This window comes from Panthera pardus, unplaced genomic scaffold, assembly GCF_024362965.1.
Source record: "Panthera pardus isolate Hobbes unplaced genomic scaffold, ASM2436296v1 HiC_scaffold_11, whole genome shotgun sequence".
Classification (NCBI taxonomy): domain Eukaryota; kingdom Metazoa; phylum Chordata; class Mammalia; order Carnivora; family Felidae; genus Panthera; species Panthera pardus.
The window spans coordinates 55467070-55476492 of NW_026526666.1; the positions used below are offsets into that span (position 1 = coordinate 55467070).

The following is a 9423-nucleotide window of genomic DNA, read 5'->3' on the forward strand; positions in this document are numbered from 1 at the left end:
CAATAATCAGAATAGAAGAAAAGCTGCAGACTTATTTGAGCTACACAGTCCCCATAAAGCCAGGAAGTACAAAAATTTCTGTCTACAAAACATTAATGAATCGTATACAGTGCTGTTTTACCAGATTTATCAAAATATATAAAAATACACCATAAACAATTACAACAAATAAACTTTTCAACATATTTGCATTCTATTTTACAGAAAGAATATCAGTTAAATAGTTTTTAAACTTTTTTTTTTTTACTAAACTATACAATTCCTTATACTGACTACTTATTAACTTGAAACAATTCCCCAAATTTTACAGAGAATTAATTTATAATCGAATATCATATCAGATTACTAGACCAATTAGAAACTCTTAGAATTAGAATCTTCCTTGTTCAGCAAACAGGCTTTATTAATTTGTAAGTTGGAACATACATAGACTTTACCTTTCAAAGCTTTTCCAATCCCTCTGGGTACTTTCAATGACTCATAATCTAATTACAAATCACAACCAAGCAAGAAGGAACGAGCACTCCGTTGTGTCCATTAACTGACACAAAATCATTGCAAATTCCAGTAGGGACACATATTCTGAGTAGGAATAGAGGGGAAAAAATCCCACCTAAGTAATTCAGATACAAAAAGCTGTAGGACAAAGTATTCTACTTTAACTGTAAGGTAGCATCAAACCTCTTGGAAAATAACACAAAATGAAAATGTAAGCCAAAAAATGTTAAGAAATATAAACTCAATAAGCAGTCATGCTGAGATGACCACTGAAATCTCTCACATTCACCAGTCATCATAAGAATGTATTCGAACCTCCAGCCTATGAAGCCCTTAGACGTAGATGAAGGTGTTAGAGTTGAGGGTGACTAAGAACCAAATAGAGTGAACGTTAATTTCTGGAGGGAAAGGCATTAAGATATTCAGGCGAGTGTTAAGGTCTGCAGCAGTAACAAAGGCCAAAAAGGAGATAAGGTGTTAGGAATGATAAGATTGAGATCTTGAGAATCTAATTTTTTTTTTCATGCCTTTTCTTTTTTAATGGAAACAAGTTAAACGGATGTGATAGCTTAGTGGACAAGAGGTCGTATCTGGAATACCTAAAAGCCACAAGGAGAGGGGGGAACAAGCAGCCCACAGGAAGGCTTATGGTTAGTTAGGTTTGGAGCCCGGGTAGGGCAAGAGGTCAGAAGGCAAATTACACTAAAAAGTAGATGAGGGAGGTGCCAAAACCCTCAGAGAGCGTAAACGGTTGGTCACAGGATCTCCACTGAAGGTGGGTCCCCCCAAAACCCGGTCATTTGGGTACCAGAGACGCTAAGTCCCAACCTTCTCCTGACTCCGCTAGGCTCAAGTCGCCCCTCACCGAAACAGAACTGGAAAGGTGTAAAAAATGTGCAAGAGCCACCAACCCGGGAAGTGTTCCAGCTCTAGCAGCAGCCGCCCCAAAAGCAGCCCTCACACACGCAGACGCTCCGACCTCAGCGCCGCAGCCACAGGCATCCCGAGCTTCCCGGCCACCGTAGTAAGAGGAAAGGCCTCCCTTTCGAACCCAGTATGTCAGCCACTTCCGGGGCATTAAATCCTTTTGATTGGCCGTAGCAATATCAACCGCCCACAGGCCCATGACCCACTCACTTCATCCATCCCTTTTTCCCCGCTCTTTGCCATCCCAACCCCTAGGTCACCAATACGGCAAGCGCAGAGCCAAGGGAAAGTATGTTTCTGTAAGCAATGTCTCTAATAGACAAGCCACATTGTGTCTGCTTTGAGTTCCCGCGGAACAATTGGACTTCAACTCCCAGCATGCAACGCCACGCCACGCCTCCTCCTTCAGCGCGGAACTACAAGACCCAACATGCGCTGCGCCCCTCTTTTTTCAGTTTTCACCTGACACCCGGAGATCCCAGATGTGTTTTCAGAGGAGTCACTAAATTTCTTGTAATAATGTAGACTTTCCTACCAAGCCTCACTTTGATAAAGATACATATATTCCTTTCTATCCTGTTGTGAAGGTTGTCTAAGCCAAGCTGTAGTTGAGACTGATAGACAGAAAGTTATAAAATATTAAGGAATGTGTGCGCTGATTTTCCACATTCCTTTTATTTTTCAAGGATTGAAACACAGGACGGTATAAAGGCTTTTTATGAGATGGAAATTTTTATCCATACTCGTAAGGAGTGTGAGGGAAATACTAACGTATTGCAAAGTGTAATCCTAGGTCGTTTTGCAGTACTGAAAGATTGCGTTGGAACAAGGTCTGCCAGGCATGCTTCTGAATTGCGTAGGAAATTATAGTAGGACCTGGGAGTAAAAAATTAACAGTCTGTATTACCGGACTATGTACCTACAAGGGAAAAGAAACCTTTCAGATCGAAGGGTTGAAAGTTAAAAATTAAATTTTAAAATGTTTTTCACTTTTGGGGTGGTTGGGTGGCTCAGTCGTTTGAGGTCAGGTCCTGAGCTCACTGTTCATGAGTTCGAGCCCCACATCTCTGCTGACAGCGCAGAGCCCTCTTTGGATCCTCTGTCCCCCTCTCTCTGTGCCCTCCCCTCCTTTTGCTCTCTCAAAAATAAACTTTTTTTAGTGTTTTTCACTTTTTTAACAAGTTAACGGTTTGGATTATTTTCATTATTCTTACAAAAACAGATAACTGGAACTATTTATTTTCTGTTCTGTGGTAGGGCAACCAAGTAACCAATTACACAAGATCATAAATGCAACATTTATTAGATTTAACAAACTGACTTATCTTGCCTCATTAGTCTGTGATTCCATATTTTAAAATACAGACTTTGTTTTGATTTCTTAGGACAGATAGCACGCATTGAACAAGCTGTCTGTATGCCTTTTTGTTACTTTCATAAAGATTTGGATTACCAAGAATGAATGTATTTTATTTTTTATATTTTGCACTAACAGGCCATGAGAAACAATGCTTGAATCCTTAAACAATGTGGTAATTTTACAAAATAAAATTGACATATACCATTAACATTGGTTTTCTGTGGATTTACAGCAAAACAGATTTTAATTGGTTGGAAAAATGGAGTAGAATACTTACCATTTTTATAACCTCACATAGAAGTCACAGAGGGTAATTGTATTCTGTAACACGGACATGGCACCCACTACCATACAAACTGCTTCCCAACTCCAGTGTGCTAAATTATGCAGCACTAGCAAGTAAATATTTAAAATCTATGATCACAGAAAACAATCTGCTGCTTTCCATACTCATGCACCAAAACAATATGAATGCAATGAGAGAAACATTTCCATTGTAATGATTAGAGGTAATGATAAACTATAATTAGGTTATCTGTTATTCATAACTGTTTGCAGTAAATACAAAATTGCATCCACTTATTAAAGATGTTATTAAGGAAGCTTTTAAAATATGCTAAATAATTGATATACATATCCTAAAGCAGTTTCAATGATCAATTGTGTAAATGAACGTGGAAAAAAGTTTAAAGAGTACATAATTTATGTAACAGACTGTAGGTTTTTAAAAGAGATTCTTGCAGCTGCAGTACTCAGCAATGTCCTCATTTAAAAAAAATTTTAATGTTTATTCATTGTTGAGAGAGACAGACAAACAGACAGAACAGGAGTAGGGAAGGGGCAGAGAGTGAGCAGGACACAGAATCTGAAGCAGGCTCTAGGCTCTGAGCTGTCAGCTTAGAGCCTGATGCAGGGCTCAACTGTAATATCATGACCTGAGCTGAAGTCAGACCCCTAACTGACTGAGCCACCCAGGCACCCCTCCCTTCTCATTTTTAACTGTGTCTTTGAGTTTCCAATTCAGCCAATTGCCAAGCACACAAAAATCAAAACCATACAAGATATTCGTCTGAGTTCAACAAATACACAGTGAGTGCTGCTAGGGACAAAACACTCTGCTTAGCCACTAAAGTCTATTTCTGAAGCACAGGAAAGATTTAAAAGGGAAATGAAAATAAGATAAGAGAGCTTTATCAGAATGGAAAGTGGGAAGTAAAATATGTGTAACGTTGTCTTCTAAACATCACTTATGTATTCGGTTAATCATAACTCTGCAAGAGCTAATACACATTCTAAAAGGCAGGAGCCACATCTTAAACATCTGTGTCCCTCTTAGCTCTAACACAGTACTTTGTTCAGAGTAACTTACTCTCCATAAGTGTTGTGGGAGTTCACTGTGATATCTGAGGCCCTGAAACTCCCTCTCTATTCATACTGTGTAGTTTTAATATAAGCTATTTTTAACATCTGTGTTTCATTTTCTTCATTAGTAATTCAGATTGTATAATAAGTATTAAAACCATAATATTTGATTAATCAGAATGGTACACTCAAAAATCATGAAAGAGCATTTACTGCTGTGTATGGGTATATATAACAACATTTATCTTAAGTGTCAAGACCTTTATAAAATGTCATCATATCCCAGGCATATACTGTCCTTTGAAAGTATACCAGCCATTCTAGTAGCATTGACTGTGATACAACTCCAGATTTTTGTTAGTGAACTTTTAATCCTTAACTTCTACCAAGTGTACTTCTTTATCCATCTCCCTCCTGGACCCAAGTAAAGATGAAAGTTCTGTTTAATAAGTAAATGTGTAACATAAATCCCTGATCAAGGATATTATCTTTAGATAAAATGAACTCAGCCCTTAATGAGACAAATAACTTGTAGGCTTCTAAAAGCTAAAAAATTATTTTGAGGATAACTTAAAACCTTTTCTCCTTCCCAAATGACCTTATTTCTGTCACTTCTCCTACGTCTTCAACCTCTCTTTCTTCACTGCCCCGTTTACCTCAACCTGCAAACATGCACAGAATCCCCATAATTTTGAAAACAACTTCAGTGAACTCAGCTTCCTTCCTAAATGCAATATTATTCCATCTTCCTATTCCTTTCAAAACCACATTCAGCAAGTGCTGCAAAATAAACCTTCATCTTAAAATGCAGCTCAGGATCTATATTCACAGGTTATACGTACTAAATATCCAGCACTTTGGAAATATGAAGAGAATTCAGATAGAAAATTATGGTCCATGATACAGTGTGATAAACATTATGATAGAGGTATGAACAAGGTATTAAGAGAATAAGTATTGTCAGTTACTCTCAATTTGAGGGACCCTAGATGAGAAATTCCTGAGATAAATGATAAAAATAATTAACTAGAAAAATCTATACACTGAAACCTATAGAAAGCTTATGAAAGAAATTGAAGAAGACACAAAAAAATGGAAAAAGATTCCATGCTCCTGGATAAGAACAACAAATATTGTTAAAATGTCCATACTACCCAAAGCAAGCTACATAGTCAATGTAATCCCTATCAAAATAACACCAGCAGTCTTCACAGAGCTAGAACAAACTGTCCTAAAATTTGTATGGAACCAGAAAAGGCCCCGAACAGCCAAAGCAATCTTGAAAAAGAAAACCAAAGCAGGAGGCATCGCAATCCCAGACGTCAAGCTTTATTACAAAGCTGTAATCATCAAGACAGTATGGTAGTAGTACAAAAACAGACACTCAGATCAATGGAACAGAATAGAGACCCCAGAAATGGGCCCACAACTCTATGGCCAACTAATCTTTGACAAAGCAGGAAAGAATATCCAATGGAATAAAGACAGCCTCTTCAGCAAGTGGTGCTGAGAAAACTGGACAATGACATGCAGAAAAATGAACCTAGATCACTTTCTCACACTATACACAAAATAAACTCAAAATGGATGAAAGACCTAAATGTAAGGCAGGAAACCATCAAAATCCTTGAGGAGAAAGCAGGCAAAAACCTCTTTGACCATCACTGCAGCAACTTCTTACTCAACACATCTCAACACCCAAAAAACAAACATCCAGTGAAGAAATGGGCAAAAGACATGAATAGATACTTCTCCAAAGAAGACATCCAGATGGCCAACCGACATGTGAAAAAATGCTCAATATCACTCATCATCAGGGAAATACAAATCAAAACCACAGTGAGATACCACCTCACACCTGTCAGAATGGCTAACATTAACAACTCAGGCAATGACAGATGTTGGTGAGGATGCAGAGAAAGAGGATCTCTTTTGTACTGCTGGTGGGAATGCAAATTGGTGCAGCCATTCTGGAAAACTGTATGCAGGTTCCTCAAAAAATTAAAAATAGAAATACCCTATAACCCAGCAATTGCACTAGTAGGCATTTATCCAAGGGATACAGGTATGCTGTTTCAAAGGGGCATACGCACCCAATGTTTATAGCAACACTATCGATGATAGCCAAAGTATGGAAAGAGCCCAAATGTCCATCGATGGATGAGTGGATAAAGAAGATGTGGTATATATACATAATGGAGTATTACTCGGCAATCAAAAAGAATGAAATCTTGCCATTTGCAACTACGTGGATGGAACTGGAGGGTATTATGCTAAGTGAAATTAGTGTCAGAGAAAGACAAATATCATATGACTTCACTCATATGAGGACTTTAAGAGACAAAACAGATGAACATAAGGGAAGGGAAACAAAAATAATATAAAAACAGGGAGGGGTACAAAACATAAGAGACTCATAAATATGGACAACAAACTGAGGGTTGCTGGAGGGGTTGTAGGAGGGGGTATGGGCTAAATTGGTAAGGGGTATTAAGGAATCTACTCCTGAAATCATTGTTGCACTCTATGCTAACTAACTTGGATGTAAATTTTAAAAAATAAATAAAAAAAAATTAACCAGCTGCAGAAGAGGGAGTCTCAACCAATGTGGAATAACATAAATTCATTATAGTTGGAACACGAGAGGGAGGGAATGGTCCAATACAAGACTGGAAAGACAGACGGGGGCTATTTCCTTAAAAGCGTCTTGTGTACTGTGATAAGAATCTTGGAGTTTAACCTGGTTATATAGGTAGCCATTTAGGGAATGACATTTTAGGCTGCTGGTTGTGGTATTACAGGGAATGATTTGGGCTGGAAAGAACAGTTAGGAGATTGTTTTCATAATTCAGTTTAAAAAATGGGAAGTCTGAAGTAAATAGTGATAAGGAAAGAGCAAAAAGAATTGGTCAGAGATATTAGGATAATAGAATCAAGAAGAGGTGTGAAGAGGAGAAGGAATCAAGAAAGATTTCTAAGTTTCTGGTTTTCTGATTTTCCAGATGTTGAATTACGAATGCTTAGGGCGCCTGGCTGGCTCAGTCAGAAGAGCATACTACTCTCGATCTCAGGATTGTGAGTTCAAGCCCTGCATTGGGTGTAGAGATTACTTAAAAATAAAATCTCAAGGGGCACCTGGGTGGCCCAGTCAGTTGAGCATCTGAGATCTCAGCTCAGGTCTTGATCTCAGGGCAGTAAGTTTAAGGCCTGTGTTGGGCTCCACACTGGGCATGAAGCCTACTTAAAAAATAAAAAAATAAATAGGGGGCGCTGAGCGGTTCAGTTGGTTGAGCGTCCAGCTTCGGCTCAGGTCATGATCTCACACTCCGTGAGTTCGAGCCCCACATCGGGCTCTGTGCTGACAGCTTAGAGCCTGGAGCCTGCTTCGAATTCTGTGTCTCCCTCTCTCTCTGCTCCTCCCCCGCTCATACTCTGTCTCTCTCTCTCTCTCTCCTTCAAAGATAAATTTAAAAAAAATTTTTTAAATAAATAAATTAATTAAAAATATGGGCACCTGGGTGGCTCAGTTGGTTGAGCGTCCTGATCTAGATTTCAGCTCAGGTCATGATCTCACGGTTAGTGAGTTTGAGTCCCACATCGGGCTGTGTGCTAACAGTGTGGAGCCTGCTTGGGATTCTCTCTCTCTCCTTCTCTCTGCCCTTCTCCCACTTGCACTCTCTCTCTCTCTCTCTCTCTCAAAATATAAATAAATAAATAAATAAATAAATAAATTAAATTAAAAAAAAAAAAAAGGAATGCTTAAGAGTTGTCAGATGGCTATGTCCAGAAGACAGTTAGATATGAAGTTTAAGAGGAAGATTTGAGCTGAATATATATACCTTTAGGAGTAATTAACTTTAAATAACAATTGAAAAAAAAAAACAAAAAACATGGGCATGGATAAGATTGTGAGCTAGGCAGATAGAGATGTAAGCTCCTAGCCAGAAGTGAGGTAGGGTAGAGAATGGTGTATACAAATGTCTCAAAATTCTTCAGGGAATAGGATTTTTACATAAGAGCAGAGGATTACAGAATGAGGAGAAAGCTGAATTCATCTCTGGACCTGGTGTGCATGAGTAAGTGAGAACAAAAAGACCAAAAAAAAAAAAAAAAAAACAAAACAAAAAACCAACCCACATAAATTCAAGAAAGTTTCAGGGAGACCGAATTCAGAGAAAAGTCAGCATTCATTAAAACCAGGATGTGAAATAAGAATTCTATGAGGAGAACTAGGTTTTAGCAAATTAGAGCATGAAAGAAGGAATGGAAAGATTTCAGAGGGAGAAAAGTAGAGGATTGGGCTAGGGGAAAGGAAGCACAGGTGAGAACACAAAAAGGAAGATGATGACCAAGGATGACAGGAATATGAGGTATGTTCACCAGCCTCAAAGTTTCAAAACAGAAATTCAATATAAATCTGAGATTCACCTTAACCTGTGTGTGTCACTTTCACTGCTCTTGGCAGTGGAGAGTGTAACTGACTTGCTTACGCTTACATCCTTCTTTTATTTTTTTTTAATATGAAATTCATTGTCAATTTGGTTTCCATACAACGCCCAGTGCTCATCCTAACAAGTACCCTCCTCAATGCCCGTCAGCCACTTTCCCCTCCCCACCACCCCCCATCAACCCTCAGTTTATTCTCAGTATTTAAGAGTCTCCTATGGTTTGCCTCCTTCCCTCTCTATAACTCCCCCCCCCCTTTTTCCTCCCCCCTGGTCTTCTGTTGAGTTTCTCAGGATCCACATATGAGTGAAAACATATGGTATCTGTCTTTCTCTGTATGACTTATTTCACTTAAAATAACATTTTCCAGTTCCATCCATGTTGCTACAAAAGGCCAGATTTCATTCTTTCTCATTGCCAAGTAGTACTCCATTGTGTATATAAACCACAACTTCTTTATCCATTCGTCAGTTGACGGACATTTAGGCTCTTTCCATAATTTGGCTATTGTTGAGAGTGCTGCTATAAACATTGGGGTACAAGTGCCCCTATGCATCAGTACTCCTGTATCCCTTGGGTAAATTCTAGCAGTGCTATTGCTGGGTCATAGGGTAGGTCTATTTTTAATTTTTTGAGGAAACTCCACACTGTTTTCCAGAGCGGCTGCACCAATTTGCATTCCCACCAACAGTGCAAGAGGGTTCCCGTTTCTCCACATCCTCTCCAGCACCTATAGTCTCCTGATTTGTTCATTTTGGCCACTCTGACTGGCGTGAGGTGATATCTGAGTGTGGTTTTGATTTGTATTTCCCTGATGAGGAACGACGTTG

At 38.8% G+C, this 9423-nt stretch overlaps 1 protein-coding gene across 5 annotated transcripts in view; it reads right to left on the reverse strand.

The window, feature by feature from the left end:
- ATG4C (autophagy related 4C cysteine peptidase) overlaps window positions 1–1554 on the reverse strand; it is a 96156-nt gene extending 94602 nt beyond the window's left edge. For 2 of the 5 annotated variants that reach the window (XM_019449041.2, XM_019449042.2), the window contains exon 1: window positions 1410–1550. The gene's annotated coding sequence lies outside the window, so the exon portion shown is untranslated. Of the gene's footprint in view, window positions 1–437; window positions 583–1409 lie in introns of all 5 variants that reach the window. The other 3 variants (XM_019449043.2, XM_019449045.2, XM_019449044.2) reach the window with 3 other exon arrangements.
- Between the last annotated feature and the right edge of the window lie 7869 nt (window positions 1555–9423).